General features: G+C 37.5%; 1 protein-coding gene across 3 annotated transcripts in view; it reads left to right on the top strand.

Annotated features, from left to right (window-relative positions):
• The window catches only part of NFASC (neurofascin), a 202484-nt gene that overhangs the window by 62188 nt on the left and 122726 nt on the right, over positions 1-17570 (top strand). For all 3 annotated transcript variants that reach the window (XM_070745479.1, XM_070745494.1, XM_070745492.1), the window contains exon 2: positions 892-959. The gene's annotated coding sequence lies outside the window, so the exon portion shown is untranslated. The remainder of the gene's footprint in view (positions 1-891; positions 960-17570) is intronic.

Raw genomic sequence — 17570 nt, forward strand, 5'->3', positions numbered from 1 at the left:
CATGTAGTTAAAAGAGTAGAAACAAGCTTCGTCTTTTGCTCTTATATCTTTGGAGGGTTAGCAGCCCTGTTATGAGCAATCCAGTTCTTCTTGTTGTAGGAGATCCTCCAGGACAGCTGTAAGGATTATTCTAGGTATTGTCAGATAAAGCTGCTCTGAGTTGGACTTTGGCTGGGCAAGTACAATGGAAATGGCATAGACACAATGTTATTCAGTAATCTGGGAAGAGGTTAGACCTCAGGAAGTTCAGAGGGTCCTTGATGCTATGAGTTCTGTCACCTGTGCTCAGGATCCATATCCTCCCACCCCTCTTGGAAGGTGACATGGGATAGGTCTAAGTAGCGACTAAGGGCTCCTTATAGGAGTGGGATGTTCTACATGCCTTGCAATTGATTATCCTTGGATCGAGTAGCATTTGGACAGCACAACCTTTTGTCCATACTGCAATCTTCCTTTTTTAAGTATTAATAAGGGGAGAAAACTAGCCCTAGGTGACTTTAATGGATGCCTCATGACATAGTTCTCCTGCCATTTCTATTTAACATCTGTATGGGAATATACTTCTCCAATAATAATAGATTGGAATTCTGGTCACATCAGAGAATAGTGTTAAAATGGAATTGGGCAAATACTATATCTCCTTTTTCCTCACATAAAGTAGATAACGTCACCCACACTGAATATCTAAAGAATTTACTACTTCATACTTCAAAATATGGGGTTCAAAAGTGTCTGAAGGTTAAAAAAAGCAATATGAAGTATTAAAAATGTAATAGTTAAAACCTCTAGAGTCTTCCTTGCATTCATTTTAAAAGGGTTCGTTCTAAAGTTGAGCAGATTTATGAGCAGGCCATTAATTTTTTTCTTGATTTATTCTCTCTTGTTCTATAGGCTGTTCAGTATTAAATCAGGACTAAGACAGAAGCATATAAATCAGTATCCAGAACCATAGTATTCAGGTAAGACATTCACTATATACGCTGTGTATGGGGTTGTGAATGGGTAGCAATAAAAGAAAACTAAATGCCAAGAAGATGGAGTAGCTGTTTGAAAACAATCATTATCGTGATCCTGTTGATAACTTTGGAAGAGGGTTCTGCAATTTGAAAGGTTTTCCAGGACTTGTAGGTTTTCCTGGATCACCAGGTAGAGCCTATGTCCAGGGGAATCTCAGTGTCCTAGCAACAGTGATTAATCTTTTCGTTATTATTATTATTATTATTATTATTATTAACAATAATAATAATAACAATAATAATAATAATATTATTATGAACTATATTACAAAATCTAAATATTATATTCTGCAAAGCTTTTAAAATGATGCAGATTTTGAATAGTTTATATGATGACCACAGTTACCTGAAACTGAAAAGGAGAAGGATGCTATTTAATAGGCAATTCTGTATGGTCAGGTGTATGCCTGCTTTTAAACCTAAGCTTCATATTATTGGGGGATGACAGGGGCAGGGATGGGGATTTGAATTCAACTGAGTTATATTCTGAGGCTTCTCATTAAATTAATTTCCTGACCCTTCCTGTAGTGAATCATGTTATTGCCAGAATGATTTTAATTAACCCTTCTAATGAGATAGCTGTCTTGTTTACCTATGCTGGATCATGGAGCAACAGTAGCTACTGTAGGAAGAAACATGGTTGAAAGATTGCATTTTCCATCTATTTCACTGTTGCTCAGTTTAATTTTCTAAATTGTTTCTTTGTGTATGTATCAAGGAAAAGAAGCATACATTCATATATATTCACTCATCCAGGCATAGTTATCATGCTGTTCCCTTTTGATATAAGTTACACAAAGTGAAAAAAGAGTAAAAAGATAATAATCCAAAAATTATTTCACAAGGATAGAAAAAAAGGAAACAAATCTAATTCTTGTTTACAGATACCTTTCTATACTTTTGGGCACATGCAAGCCATCTTGCTTATCCATATTCTACATCTTATATTCTCTTTTATTCTTTATACTTCTCACATCTCTCATTTTAAATAATTCATCAATTTACTGTAGGTATAATCTTAATTTTTCTTGAATCATTTATTCTCCAGCTCCATATTTAGTAGTTGATTTTAGTTTCAGTAATCCTCTCTATATGATTAATTATCTCCAGGGGTTTTTCCCCCAATATTTACTCACTTTTATATGCAGTCTGCATAATAATAATAATAATAATAATGTATTCATTCTTGACATTCTTTAATTTATCATACCCTTCTGAACTCCATTCCCAATATATTTGACTTACTTTAATCTTTCTCCTCAAATAATCAACTCTCCTTTCTATATAATAGACATAGAGAACTATGTTGCAACCCCAAGTAATTTTTGCTTCCTTTGAGAAATATTAATTCATCTTTTTTGTGGTGATACCAGCCAATAATCAGGCTCTCTTGAAAGCATCCACACCAAAGATTTCTGGCTAACAAACTCTACAAGTTTTGACAGATGGCTATTTTAACTAGTCTAGCCATCTTCCAAAATGTATCTCTTCTCCCAGCCTACATTTAGAAGAGAGATTCATGGAAGGTTTTCTGCTGATTTTTGCAATTTTGGAAACAGAAAGGAAACAAAGTTGAGACAATACACCAATCCCTGTCCTTAGCATGCCCAGTAAATAAATCAATAACAGAAAATAAGAACAGTACCATTTGACAGCATTATGCCAGTAATAGAATCCTGGAGCGCCAAATTTCATATTACAGATAATCCTTGGCTTGTGACCATTATAAAGACCAGAATTTCTACTGCTAAGCAAGACAGTTGTTAAGCGAGTCATTACTGATGTTACAACGATTTTTTGCCGTGATTGTTAAGTGAATCACTGCAATTGCTAAACTGAATCATACAATTGTTAAGCAAATCCAGTTTCTGCCATTCACTTTGTTGGAAGCCTACCGAAAAGATCACCAATGGTAATCACATGATCCCAGGACAAATACATGCCAATTGCTGAGTGACCAAATACTGATCACATAATTATGGGGATATTTCAACAGGACAATTGCAAGGGTCATTTTTCAGAAATTGAATTTCAACCTCAAACAGTCGCTAAACAAGTGGTTGTAAGTTGAGAACTGTCTGTATTATAATTTTCTCAAAGATTGAGGTACAGTATTTTAATGTGATTAAAAATAAAAGCCTAATGTTAGCATCACTAAGCAATCACAATTCAGGCCTAGAGTGTGAATATTATACTTGGGCATATTAAACATAGGCACACACAGCACTTACAATCTTATGGCATAAGGCGTTTGAAGCTGATTTTTTTCTCACTTTTAAAACAAAATGTTTAATTTCATAATAATTATATATAATTAATATTCTAGGCAACTTGACGCAAGAACAGTTTTTTTCCTGAAGGCCATCACTCTGCTAAACAAATAATTCCCTCAATACTGTCAAACTATGTACTAAGTCTTCACTACTATTAATCTTCTCATCATTCCCATTACCCATGTCCTTCCACTAATGATTGTATGACTGTAACTTTGTTGCTTGTATCTTTACAATTTATATTGACTGGTTCCTAATATGATTTGATTGCTAATTTGTAGCCAGACTGTCATTAAGTGTTGTACCTTATGATTCTTGATGAACATATCTTTTCTTTTATGTACACTGAGCGCATATGCACCAAGACAAATTCCTTGTGTGTCCAATCACACTTGGCAAATAAAAATTCTATTTCTAGCTCCAGTGATCTTAGAAGCCGATGTCTTAGAAGAACTTGAAAGATTAAAGATAAATAAGGCAATGGGTCCAGATGGCATCCATCCCAGAGTTCTTAAAGAACTCAGATCTGTCATTGCTACCCCCCTGACTGATTTGTTTAACCAATCCCTGTTAACAGGAGATGTTCCTGAGGATTGGAGAATGGCCAGTGTTGTGCCTATCCACAAGAAGGGCAGTAGAGAAGAAGCTGGAAACTACAGGCCAGTTAGCTTGACATCAGTTGTAGTTAAAATGATGGAGACTCTACTCAAAAAGAGGATAAATCAGCATCTAAAAAACAATAACTTATTGGACCCAAATCAGCATGGCTTTACTGAAGGCAAATCGTGTCAGACTAATCTCATTGAGTTCTTTGACTATGTCACAAAGGTGTTGGATCAAGGTGGTGCCGTGGATATTGCCTATCTGGACTTCAGCAAAGCCTTTGATACGGTTCCACATAAAGAGCTGATAGATAAATTAGTGAAGATTGGACTTAATCCCTGGATAGTTCAGTGGATTTCAAGCTGGCTGAAGCATAGACATCAGAGAGTTATTGTTAATGGCGAGTATTCTGAGCAGAGACAGGTTACAAGCGGTGTGCCACAAGGGTCTGTTCTGGGTCCTATTCTTTTTAATATGTTTGTGAGTGACATAGGGGAAGGTTTGGTAGGGAAGGTTTGCCTATTTGCCGATGACTCTAAAGTGTGCAATAGGGTTGATATTCCTGGAGGGGTCTGTAATATGGTAAATGATTTAGCGTTACTAGATAAATGGTCAAAGCAATGGAAACTGCAGTTTAATGTTTCCAAATGTAAAATAATGCACTTGGGGAAAAGGAATCCTAAATCTGAGTATTGCATTGGCAGTTCTGTGTTAGCAAAAACTTCAGAAGAGAAGGATTTAGGGGTAGTGATTTCTGACAGTCTCAAAATGGGTGAGCAGTGTGGTCGGGCGGTAGGAAAGGCAAGTAGGATGCTTGGCTGCATAGCTAGAGGTATAACAAGCAGGAAGAGGGAGATTGTGATCCCCTTATATAGAGCGCTGGTGAGACCACATTTGGAGTACTGTGTTCAGTTCTGGAGACCTCACCTACAAAAAGATATTGACAAAATTGAACGGGTCCAAAGACGGGCTACAAGAATGGTGGAAGGTCTGAAGTATAAAACGTATCAGGAAAGACTTAATGAACTCAATCTGTATAGTCTGGAAGACAGAAGGAAAAGGGGGGACATGATCGAAACATTTAAATATGTTAAAGGGTTAAATAGGGTTCAGGAGGGAAGTGTTTTTAACAGGAAAGTGAACACAAGAACAAGGGGACACAATCTGAAGTTAGTTGGGGGAAATATCAAAGGCAACATGAGAAAGTATTATTTTACTGAAAGAGTAGTAGATCCTTGGAACAAACTTCCAGCAGACGTGGTTGGTAAATCCACAGTAACCGAATTTAAACATGCCTGGGATAAACATATATCCATTGTAAGATAAAATACAGGAAATAGTAAAAGGGCAGACTAGATGGACCATGGGGTCTTTTTCTGCCGTCAGTCTTCTATGTTTCTATGTTTCTATTGTAAAGTAGCTTGAATTTGCCATTTTTGTTTTGTGAGCTGAGAGAGGGCAAAAACATATATCTCTGGGGGTGTTTCTCTTAAATGGTTTGCTCATTGTCTCATCCATATTAACTATAATTTATTGGCTCAATACATACAATTAAAGTATAAACCAGGATGGTCAGGAGAATAGACCAAATCAAGCCAATGAATTGCTTTAAGACTTAGTGTGTTGGACAAATGCAGTCCTTAATACTCATAGGATACCCACCAAATTCATTTTTCTTCTGTGTCCATGCTTTTTGATTATCTGGCTAGGTTGTTGGTTGCCTTGAGTTATTTAATAATAATAAGAGTGGACTAATTTTTTTTAAAAAATCTGTTTTTATCTTGGAAACTGGGGAGAAAGAAATGAAGCGTACCAGAATTTTGAGGACATTACAGTTATAACTTGTCTAGAATTCAAGAAACAATAAATCGGCAGGGTAAATCTATACATATTTTACTTGAAAGATATACTATATTCAGTGAGCCAATTTATTAACTGGATTATAGTTTGAGACTGTACTGTTTTTTCTTTAAAATCCAATTTTACTAGCAGAAACATGAGCTAATTAAATCTCTGAACCCAACATCTAGAATATATTTTTATTATATTTCTATAATATTGCCAGGAGCGGGTTTTTTTAATTAAGAAAGCACCATTTTTTAAAAAAAGTACCATAGTCACTCTGCTTCTATAGTACACCAAATGGCAAGCTTTATTTCTATTGGTATGCAGTATACACCTTGCCCATGCCCTTGCATACTATTATAAATAAAAAGATGGAAAATTTGGGTTGCCACGATACAAAAAGGATGTCAAGACTCTAGAAAGAGTACAGAGAAGAGCAACAAAGATGATTAAAGGACTGGAGGCTAAAACATTTTGCAGGAACTGTGTATTTCTAGTTTAATAAAAGTAAAGACTAGGGGAGACATGATAGCAGTGTTCCAATATCTCAGGGGTTGCCACAAAGAAGAAGGAGTCAACCTATTTTTCAAAGCACCTGAGAATAGAATAAGAAGCAAGGAGTGGAAACTAAACAAGGAGAGAAGTAACTTAGAACTAAGGAGAAATTTCCTGACAATTAAAATTAATCAGTGGAACAGCTTGCCTCCAAAAGTTGTGAATGCTCCAACACTGGAAGTTTTTAAGAAGATGTTGGATAAACATTTATCTGAAGTGGTGTAGGTTTCCTGCCTAAGCAGGGGGTTGGACTAGAAGACCTTCCAAGGTCCCGTCCAACTCTGTTATTCTATTCTAAGTCGACAGTCACAATCCATTTACTTTCCCTGGAAAAAAAAATTCTGCCAAACAGATGAGATGTCTGATGTGTTCAAATATCTATTCCTAAGTGACTATATAGATTAATCAGTTGATTTAAAAACAATTGGTTTACAGAAAAGTTGATAAAAGTCATTTCTGCAAACAGCCATCTCACACATAGTGTTCTTCCTGTGCAGTGGGTCTCCCTTGATTTGCATTTAGTGCTGGGTTCAGGGATATTATGGATGAACATTTGGTGTTCATGCTGTGGATAGAGCCTTTTCTTTATTCATCGGTCATCCAAACTGCAGCATTTTAAAAGCATTGTGAGTGAGCCTTTGTGTGCCTACAAGGCAAAAAATAAATGCAAAGGCAGCAGTTTTAAAATGAATCCAGGGACCAATTTGAAAAATTCTTTCCCATCACCTATTTAGTTCTTGGCCATGAACTGCAGATGTTCTTTGAAAACTGTTACAGCAAATCAAGTTGTAATCTTTGCAGTGCTCCAGAAGTTGTTTCTGATAGCTATAATGTCATATATAGTACCTGGATTGAAAGAAAACTGTGACAAATCACTTTTGTATTGCTGAACACAGAAAAGGACATGGTCTACTGCAGCTACCTCTTACCAAGATCAGTTCAAATGATGCTTTATGTTATAGATACCTGCAGTTTGTTTTGCTTTTTCAAATGACTAAAATTCAAATTTCTTCTTTTATTTTTGGTGGAAAAATATAAGTTCTTACACTTATTTGTTCACCCACTATATCAAAGAAAGAGGACATGTTTAAACATAACACAACAGCTCACCTGCATCATAGGATCTGATATGTAGATTTCTTCTGTGTATGACAATATAATGGAGATCACTTGATAATACAAAAAAAGGGCTCTTCTATGATGCCACCTAAATACTAATGAGATTTAAAATTACACCTTCTCTTATGTCATTGTTAAGAAAAGAAAATTCATTTAGGAAACATATGTTTCAGCAAATAATAGCCTTTACCCAATGTCTGTTTCTTCTGTCTTTATTATTGATTTTACTGTATTGGGTTTTTAGTTTGTACTTTTAATTGATTAGATTGCTGTATTGTTTACATTGTATCCTGTGAGCTGCCCCAAGTCTTCGTAGAAGGGCGGCATACAAATCTAAATAATAATAATAATAATAATAATAATAATAATAATAATAATAATAATAATAATAATAATTCTTTGTTTCTCACTCACATAATCATGTGCATAAATGCAAATTAACTTGGAAGACTACATTTTAAATTATTGGGTTGCATTCTAGTTAGCAGTCTTCAGTGATGAATGAGCACTAACATTCAGGAAAATCTTACATGAAATAAATACAATTATTTATTTTATATAAAATTTTATATGCTGAAAATATAAAGTAATTGTAAATATATCACAACCATAAATAAGTATCATGACTCTATTATCAAATACCTTCCATCTAAATCAGAAGACTAATTACTACGCAAAGTATTTTGGTTAACATTAGAAACTTCAAGAAAAAGGATAGGCTATTCTTGACACATTAAGTTATTTAGAACATCCATTATGGCTTTTTTGTTTATGACAGTCACAACATGTAGAGAGAGCAGGTAAATCCAAAATAACATCTGTCTACCATTTGAGTCAGACATATCAACAGATGTCAGCTCTTCAAAGGTAACCAGACTGTGAAATTAAAGTTACTCATGTCAATACCACTTTTATCATAAGATTACAATAACAGAATCTTGCAAGTCTCAATGTGCCTTTTCCTCCCATTCTTTTTTCTCCAAGAGAACTACTGAGCCCGAAACATTACATTTCTGCCTTGGACTCAAATTTCTTTTATCTGACATTTGCTTTTTCAAAGGCACATGAATTAAACTTGTTTACTTTGACCTGTAATTTTGTGAACTTTATCTTCTTCTGACCTTTTAATCAGGTTAGAAGGTTTGATGGATAGGTACAAAACAGGGATTACTTTAGGGGGCAATAATTGTAGTGGATGGAGGGGCTTGCACTTGAGTGATAAAAAGCGTCCACTAGGAGATTGGGGGTTTCATAGGAAAATGTTTTGTGGAAAACTCTAATTGCATTCCCATCTTTATTGTTGATGTCTTGGGATCCAGAAGGACCAAGACACCTTTTTTTCCTGTAACCAGAAGTTTGCACAAGGTAGTTGACCCAGCATGGAGTGGGGGTAGCCTATATGTTGGCTCAGGCACAAGGGATACAGAGACTTTATGTGTTCCAGGATAATAGGAGAAGGCCTATAAATCTAATAAAACAAACAAACAAACAGGTGGTAAATCAGCACTCCTGTTGACTGACAAGGAGCTTCAGTCATTTACAGAGATTCCTCTTCTATCTTCTTCAGCTGTTACCACACAGAGTTGCCCAGGCTGTGTAACTTGACACTGAAGGGAGTCGTAGATATTCCTGCCACATAAGCAGGGGTGGGCACCCTCCCATCCTCCTCCTCGGAAAGTGGCAGGGAGACCAGCACTGGCAGGAGTTGCAAGGGACCCATTTCCTCCCCCATCTTTTCTCAACAGCTGATTGGCACCCGTTCGCCTAGCTACCCAGCCTGAGGCAGGGAGTGACCCAGGAAGGAGAGCGCATGAAACACGAAGCAAATTGTCACCCCAGAAAGCAACACTGGTGAGGTTGTAAGTCGAGGACTTAACAGTTCACTTGAACGATGATGATCGTTCAGGCCACTCCCACTTGGTCACATGGCTGGCAAGCCACTCCTACCCAGTCACATGACCATCAAGCCATACCCACAAAATATTACACACCCACAGTGTGGCAGTAAAAAATTTGGCTGTCCATTACTGCACATAAGCAAAGATTCTGTGAAAACACAGATGTAAATCTTTGTAGTTTTTCAATAATCAGTCATGGTGTGGTGCTACAAGAACTGCCTTTGCAGCATTTATTTCTTTTTATATGTTTCCTTGATAACAGAAGCATAAAACTTTCCTTCAGGAAGTAAAACAACATAATAGTAAGAGCCAGGGTGTATCAATAATAATATCTTGCATAGCTAAGTATTATTATACTATTCAGTTTTATGACCTTTAAACTAGAATAGAAAAATAGGAACAAGTAAGAGGGAAAACTTAAGTGGAAAAACCTACTAATGCCCAGGGAGCAGTGTTCCACTCATCCTGGTGTGACAAGAGTGACCCAGACGAGATGGCCATGGCAGGGTGCTACATGCAAACCCCTACAAACCTTGAATTTTTTTTGCAAACGAGCTGAAACTGATCGCCTTAGGATGATCAGCCCAAGCAAATAATTCATCTAAATAATTTGACATTCTAACAGATAAAAGGGAAATACCATCCATCTTCTGATAGGTTGGAATACAGTGTTAGTTCCTTGGAACATGATATGCCTTTCCTGAATAATTGCCATGTTAGTGACTAAATGTTTAATTGCTTTCAGCAATGCATCCATTAATTGTGTTTGATAAAAAGGAATATATAATAAAGAAAATCTATGTACGGTATTTCACACAGAGACACACACACATACAGTGGTACCTCTACTTACGAACTTAATTCGTTCCGTGACCAGGTTCTTAAGTAGAAAAGTTTGTAAGAAGAAGCAATTTTTCCCAAAGGAATCAATGTAAAAGCAAATAATGCATGTGATTGGGGAAACCACAGGGAGGGTGGAGGCCCTGTTTCCTCCCAGGAGATTCCTAGAGAGGCCCCACGGAGGCTTCTCCCTGCCTTTCTGGTTACAGTTTTGGAGGCTCAGGTTTATAAGTGGAAAATGGTTCTAGAGAAGAGGCAAAATAATCTTGAACACCCGGTTCTTATCTAGAAAAGTTCGTAGGTAGAGGTACCACTGTATCTCTCTCTCTCTCTCTCTCTCTCTCTCTCTCTCTCTCTGTCTGTCTGTCTGTCTCTGTCTGTCTGTCTGTCTACCTATCTCTTACAATTTTTATTTTTTTAAATGTTTTTGTTAAAATGTTCCATTTTAAAAAAGCTATTACAATATAGGGCAAATTAAGAGAATTATCAGATAGGCAATCTCAAATGTCTGTGACAACTTTAAAGCCAAAAGAAATAACCTCCCAAAAAGTATTGTTACACAAAAACCTGTGACTCATGGGATAATGTGGAGAGGAAAGGCAGCTGAATGACGTAAAGTTTATGAGACCTTGAAAGATGATGCTTCTTATCAGTGACAGTTTAAGTATGCCTTTAAATCTTTCATTTTCTTTGTAAAATAAACAGTTAACAGTGTACCTGATTACTTACAAAGTGGTAAAGAACCCCTTCAGGAATATGTTTGTGGTTCAATCTCTTGTAATTAAATGAATAAAACCCATCAAGCAGCTTTACCAAGTGTCTTTGTGAGAACATTAGCATCTGGTATTTTACTATTCCTCCTGCAAATGTAAATCAAGATGAAATGCTTAATTGCTACCTAAAATGTCCTGATGGCTTTCAATAGCTGATTAAAAAAAAAACTGTTCCCTGCTCCAAGATATTTAATTTATCTAAAGTTGTCAAGCAGATATTCTGGTGCTTGCCCATTATACCTATCTTTCTTTTGCTTTTACTCCTCTCACCTGCCACTGCTATATTTGCAAAGATATCAGAGAGTTTTTAGTCACTCTTTTTTATACAGGTAGTTCTCAACTTACAACAGTTTATTTAATGACCAAAATTAGGATACTTGGCAATTGACTCATATTTATGATGGTTGTAGGGTCTCTGGGTCATATGATAACCTTTTGAGCCCTTCTGATAAGCAAAGTCAATGGGGAAGCCAGATTCACTTACCACCCTTGTTACTATCTTAACAAGTGCAGTGATTCACTTAGCAACCCTGGCAAGACAGGTTGTAAAATGGGGCACAATTCACTTAACCACTGTCTCGCTTACCAACAGAAATTTTGAGCGGAATCATGGTTGTAAATCAAAGACTACCTGTATTCAGGCTACATGGTTACTTACTTACTTACTTACTTACTTACTTACTTACTTACTTACTTACTTACTGGTTACTTAATGGTTACTTATTTACTTACTTACTTTATTTATTCATTTATTCATTCATTCATTTATTCATTCATTCATTCATTCATTTATTGGATTTATATGGTGCCCCTCTTCGAGGAATCATGCTGCTCACCTCATCAATAGGTTTTCTTCCATAGACTTTTCAGACTTGCTCTGTTGTGATTGTTGTTGTACAATAATCACAACAGTAATATGTGCCACCCATTCAGTATATGTCCCAAAGCTCTTCTTAATTTTTATTAGACAGTAACCAAATAGACAGTGTGTCTTAGGGGGGACCATCATGCTTATCAATTAATTCCATTTTGTGCATCAATATCAAGAATTTTTAGCAATTTGAGCCCTTGAGTGAAGTAAGTCCATAAGTGAGATTCCCAACCTACCGTAACTTTTATTGATATTTTGGCATTTCCTTTGCCAGGCTGCCAGGGGCCAACTATTGCAAAAAATCTGGCTAGCTTCCTTAGATCTGACACAAGACAAGATTTATGAACAATATAAAATGGAAATTGAAACTAATGCAGCAATTTGACTTTTACGAAGATTCTAGAATTTTTCTTGATTCAATAAACATGTCAAGAAGTTCTAATATGCTGGGAACCTTTCTATTACATTGATTTCCAAAGGTGGCATATCACTTCTTTCATCATGTATGTTTTTTGTTACTTTTAGAAATGAGTGGTAGTAAAAATCCAATACTATCTTATCATTATTTTGTAGCACAAGGCCCATTCCCTATTGGGGTTTCTCTATTGGCATAGCCACTCCCAACCTTTTGCTTTTAATTTCTACCGCAAGCCTAAATTTCTTTAACATTCTATCTTTCTTTCCTGCAGATAACAACTTTGTGATTAAACCAGCTCTTCTATATGTCCCTTTTCATTCTTTGTTCAGTTAAAAGCAGTTTATGCAGATCCAGTAGATTCCTACATTGTTTCTATTTGTGGGTTTATCTGTTGAAAAGTTATGAATTTATACTTCCAGCATCCTATTCTTGAAGACATTTTCAGCTTTCCGGCTATTCCATTGATCTGACAATTTCTGACTTTGGAATCCCATTAGTACTTTAAAGTTTGTTAAATGGGTTCTCCTAAAATGTGCTATGTATATTGGTCCATCCTTCGGTTTCTTTTTCTGTTTTTAACTTCAATCCCACAATTATTTCTTCATAAAATTGGCACTGCATTTGCCTCTTAATATAGTTTTTTTGTTATTGCTTAGTTTCACATCTTGAACAGTCGATCCCTTTGTCTCTTATTTATTTTATGTATTTATTTATTTATTTATTTATTTATTGGATTTGTATGCCGCCCCTCTCCGGAGACTCGGGGCGGCTAACAGCAATAATAAAACAGCATATAATAATAATCCAATACTAAAAACAGTTAAAAACCCATTATTATAAAAACCAAACATACATACAGACATACCATGCGTAAAATTGTAAAGGCCTAGGCGGAAAGAGTATCTCAGTTCCCCCATGCCCGGCAGCAGAGGTGGGTTTTAAGCAGCTTACGAAAGGCAAGGAGGGTGGGGGCAATTCTAATCTCTGGGGGGGAGTTGGTTCCAGAGGGCCGGGGACGCCACAGAGAAGGCTCTTTCCCGGGGTCCCGCCAAGCGACATTGTTTAGTTGACGGGACCCGAAGAAGACCCACTATGTGGGACCTAACTGGTCGCTGGGATTCGTGCGGCAGAAGGTGGTCCCTGAGATAATCTGGTCTGGTGAAATGAAGGGCTTTATAGGTCATAACCAACACTTTGAATTGTGACCGGAAACTGATCAGCAACCAATACAGACTGCGGAGTGTTGGTGTAACATGGGCATATTTGGGGAAGCCCATGATTGTTCTCGCAGCTGCATTCTGCACGATCTGAAGTTTCCGAACACTTTTCAAAGGTCGCCCCATGTAGAGAGCATTACAGTAGTCGAGCCTCGAGGTGAAAGTCTTCCTTGACTTTCTAGAAAATAAGAAAGTCTTCAAGATGACTAAGAATATCTGGGTAATTAAATTGCCACGTTATTACTATGTCTCTATTCCCTGAAAGTTTTGTAATATCCTGGAATGTAATATTATTATATTGATATTTAGTCATATTAATTATTACATTCTACTTGGCTTGGTGGCCTGTAGGACCACTGTCCTACCAAATAGTAATTATTGGTTGTTCCTTCTTCCTTTTTGCCTAATTATCTCAACTGCTCAATATCCTAAATCTTAATACCTATGATTTTCCTGTGGGAATCTAAAAGAGTCACATTTCAAAATTGCAAGTGTGATATTTCAGATTGTCAAAAATGTATGTTTTTTTGAAAAAGCAGTATTTTCCAATAATCAAATGATGTAGCAATATATTCAGAGATTCTGCTATTGTTTTCAATAATATTTTATTGATAATATTATAATAGTATTGTATGTTTATTAATAAATCAGTGATTATTGTTAAGGATAAAATATAAAGCAGATTTTTTTTCCTTTCCTAGTTTTTTAGTTTTTATTTATTTGTTTGTTTTTATTTCAATATAAATTCAGTTTATTATGGTCCTAGACCAGTGCAAGTAGAATGCCATGTGAATCAACATATACGCATATACATATGCATACACACGCACACAATCTTAATAGATAACGAACAAATTAAAGCTTGAAGAGAGAAAGCTTTACCATGGCTGAGTGTTTCTAACTGGCAGCAATGACGGTATATCAGTTGTATACTGGTAACAGGGTCTTCCTTAGATCTGCTTGCTGCTCTATATCTTTTATCTTTTGCTTCAGGGTTTATTTCACCTGATCGTATTTCATCTTGAGAATTGAGGAGGGAAAGTCACTTTAAAAAAAATATTTATTTATTTATGTATTTATTTATTCATTTGTCCAATACACAAATACATAGGAAGAAAATAGACATGTGGTAATATATTTAAGGGTAAAAGTGAACTTAGAGGAGAAGATATATGAAAGGAAGAGAATATATAAGATAGGTGAAAGAAAGGAAAGACAATTGGACAGGGGACGAAAGGCACACCAGTGCACTTATGTATGCCCCTTACTGGCCTCTTAGGAACCTGGAGAGGTCAATCGTGGAGAGTCTAAGGGAGAAATGTTGGGGGTTAGGGGTTGACACAATTGAGTCTGGTAATGAGTTCCACGCTTCGATAACTCGATTATTGAAATCATATTTTTAACAGTCAAGTTTGGAGCGGTTCGTATTAAGTTTGAATCTGTTGCGTGCTCTTGTGTTATTGCGGTTGAAGCTGAAGTAGTCAGCAGCATATGATCTTGTGGGCAATACTCAAATTGTGTTTTAGGCACCGCAGTTCTAGACTTTCTAGGCCCAGGATTGTTAGTCTATTTTCGTAGGATATTCTGTTTCGAGTGGAGGAGTGAAGGGCTCTTCTGGTGAAATATCTTTGGACATTTTCAAGGGTGTTGATGTCTGAGATGTGGTATGGGTTCCAGACAGATGAGCAGTAGTCTAGGATGGGTCTGGCAAAAGTTTTGTAGGCTCTTGTGAGTAGTGTGAGATTGCCTGAGCAGAAGCTGCGTAGGATCAGGTTAACAACTCTAGAAGCCTTTTTGGCGATATTGTTGCAGTGGGCTTTAGCACTTAGGTCATTCGATATTAGTATTCCAAGGTCTTTTACTGAGTGTGGGTTAGCAAATAGATTCAATAGCCTTTATTCATGTGGATTAAAAATTGTCCAGAAGAATTAATGGTGCTAAGCCTTGAGAATCAAAGTTCAGCTTTAACCAGAGGCTTATAGAAGTTAGACACATTCTTGACTCCACTTCTACCATACCTGTCTCCAGTCATAGTAGATGTGCCTTTGGGACACAGTGAAATTTCTGGCTTGCTGCTCTGATGAATTAAGATTGTACCGTCTCCAAAAAGATGGAACAAGAAGCTAGAGACCCAGCCTGAGTTCCATAGAGGAGATGGGCTAGCAGCATACCGGTATCCTGAAAGAGGTTAAGTGCAGCTGGAATATAATATCCTCCCTTGGTGCAGAAAAATTTGAGGATGGCACTGTTCAGTGGCAACATCACTGTGGGCTTCCTCAAGCTAGAGGCATGCATGGCTACTCCTAAATATTTAAATAAACTTACTTATTGAAATGTAATTATTTACTATTTCTTTGGTGGCAATCACATCTGGGGTATGGAAATTCAGTTGATCACTTGGTAGTAATGAAGTAAAGTTTTCTATGTCTTTATGCTGCCCTCTAATTGTTATATGGGTTTTTTTCAGCCGTCCCTCTCTCCCTTCCCTACATCTTACCCCTTTTTTCTGGGAGCATTTCCTTTTGTGATCCTTACAATACCTCTGTAATTTATTTTCATCTGAAACATAGTGCTTAGTTCCATTTTCCACAAGACCTTGTCTATCTAAGTCTGCCCCCGTCTTACATTCTGTATGTATCTTTAAGTAATCGTGGCTTGATATTTTTAGACTTTTTATATATCTTGTTCTCTAATGATAGCGATAATCATTTTATATTAACTTGCTTCAATGTGACAAGGAAAGCTTTGATTATAAGAATAAAGGAATTCAATTAGTGTTTCCGGCTTCACTATCTGTATCTGGGAGGAGAAAAACATACATTCATTCAGCATTTGTGTCAAAAATGTGAGAGCTGTCATGGACTTACCAAGGTTTGCCCATGTATCTACATCACTCCGCGAGCTGCATTGGCTGCTGATTGGTCTCTGAACACAATTCAAAGTGTTGGTTGTTACCTATAAAGCCCTACATGGCTTAGGACCAGGTTATTTACGGGACGGTCTCCAGTCTCATGTATCCCAGTGACCGGTCAGAACCAACAGTGCCGGCCTTCCCCAGGTCCCATCTGCCAAGCAATGCTGTCTGGCGGGACCCAAGGGAAGGGCCTTTTCTGTGGCAGCTCTGACCCTTTGGAACCAACTGCCCCTGGAGATTCGCACTGCCCCCACGTTCCTGGCCTTCCAGAAGACTCTAAAAATTCACCTTTGCCAGCTTGGGGCCATTGAGCTCCAAAAGCCTGGAGGCTGTTAGGGTCTGGATGGGTGTCAACAAGCTCAAACTCAACCCTGACAAGACGAAGTGGCTGTGGGTTTTGCCTCCCAAGGACAATTCCATCTGTCCATACATTACCCTGGGGGGGAGTTATTCACCCCCTCAGAGAGGGTCTACAACTTGGGCATCCTCCTCGATCCACAGTTAACATTAGAGCACCATCTTTCAGCTGTGGCGAGGAGGGCGTTTGCCCAGGTTCGCCTGGTGCACCAGTTGTGGCCCTATTTGGACAGGGAGTCATTGTTCACAGTCACTCATGCCCTCATCACCTCTAGGTTTGACTACTACAACGCTCTCTACATGGGGCTACCTTTGAAGAGTGTTCGGAAACTTCAGATTGTGCAGAATGCAGCCACGAGAGCTATTGTGAGGCTTCCTAGATTTGTCCACGTCTCATCAACACTCCGCGGCCTGCTCTGGCTGCTGATTAGTTTCCGGTCACAATTCAAAGTGTTGGTAATAACCTATAAAGCCCTACATGACATCGGACCAGAATACCTTTAGAACCGTCTTCTGCCGCATGTATCCCAGCGACCGAGAAAGTCCCACAGAGAGTTGCCCTTCTCTGGGTCCCATTGACCAAACAATGTCGTCTAGCAGGCCCTAGGGGGAGAGCCTTCTCTGTGGCAACCCCAGCCATCTGGAATCAACTCCCCCCAGAGATCAGAACTGCCCCCACTCTCCTTGCCTTTTGTAAGCTATTGAAGACCCACCTATGTCATCAGGCATGGGGAAATTAAAATACTCCTGGGTTTATATTGTTTATGTATGGTATGATTGTGTTGCATGGTTTTAATAATGGGTTTTTTAGATGTCTTTTAATATATTGGATTTGTCACATTGCTGTTTTTGTTGTGAGCCGCTCCGAGTC

Source organism: Erythrolamprus reginae, chromosome 3, assembly GCF_031021105.1.
Source record: "Erythrolamprus reginae isolate rEryReg1 chromosome 3, rEryReg1.hap1, whole genome shotgun sequence".
Lineage (NCBI taxonomy): Eukaryota > Metazoa > Chordata > Lepidosauria > Squamata > Dipsadidae > Erythrolamprus > Erythrolamprus reginae.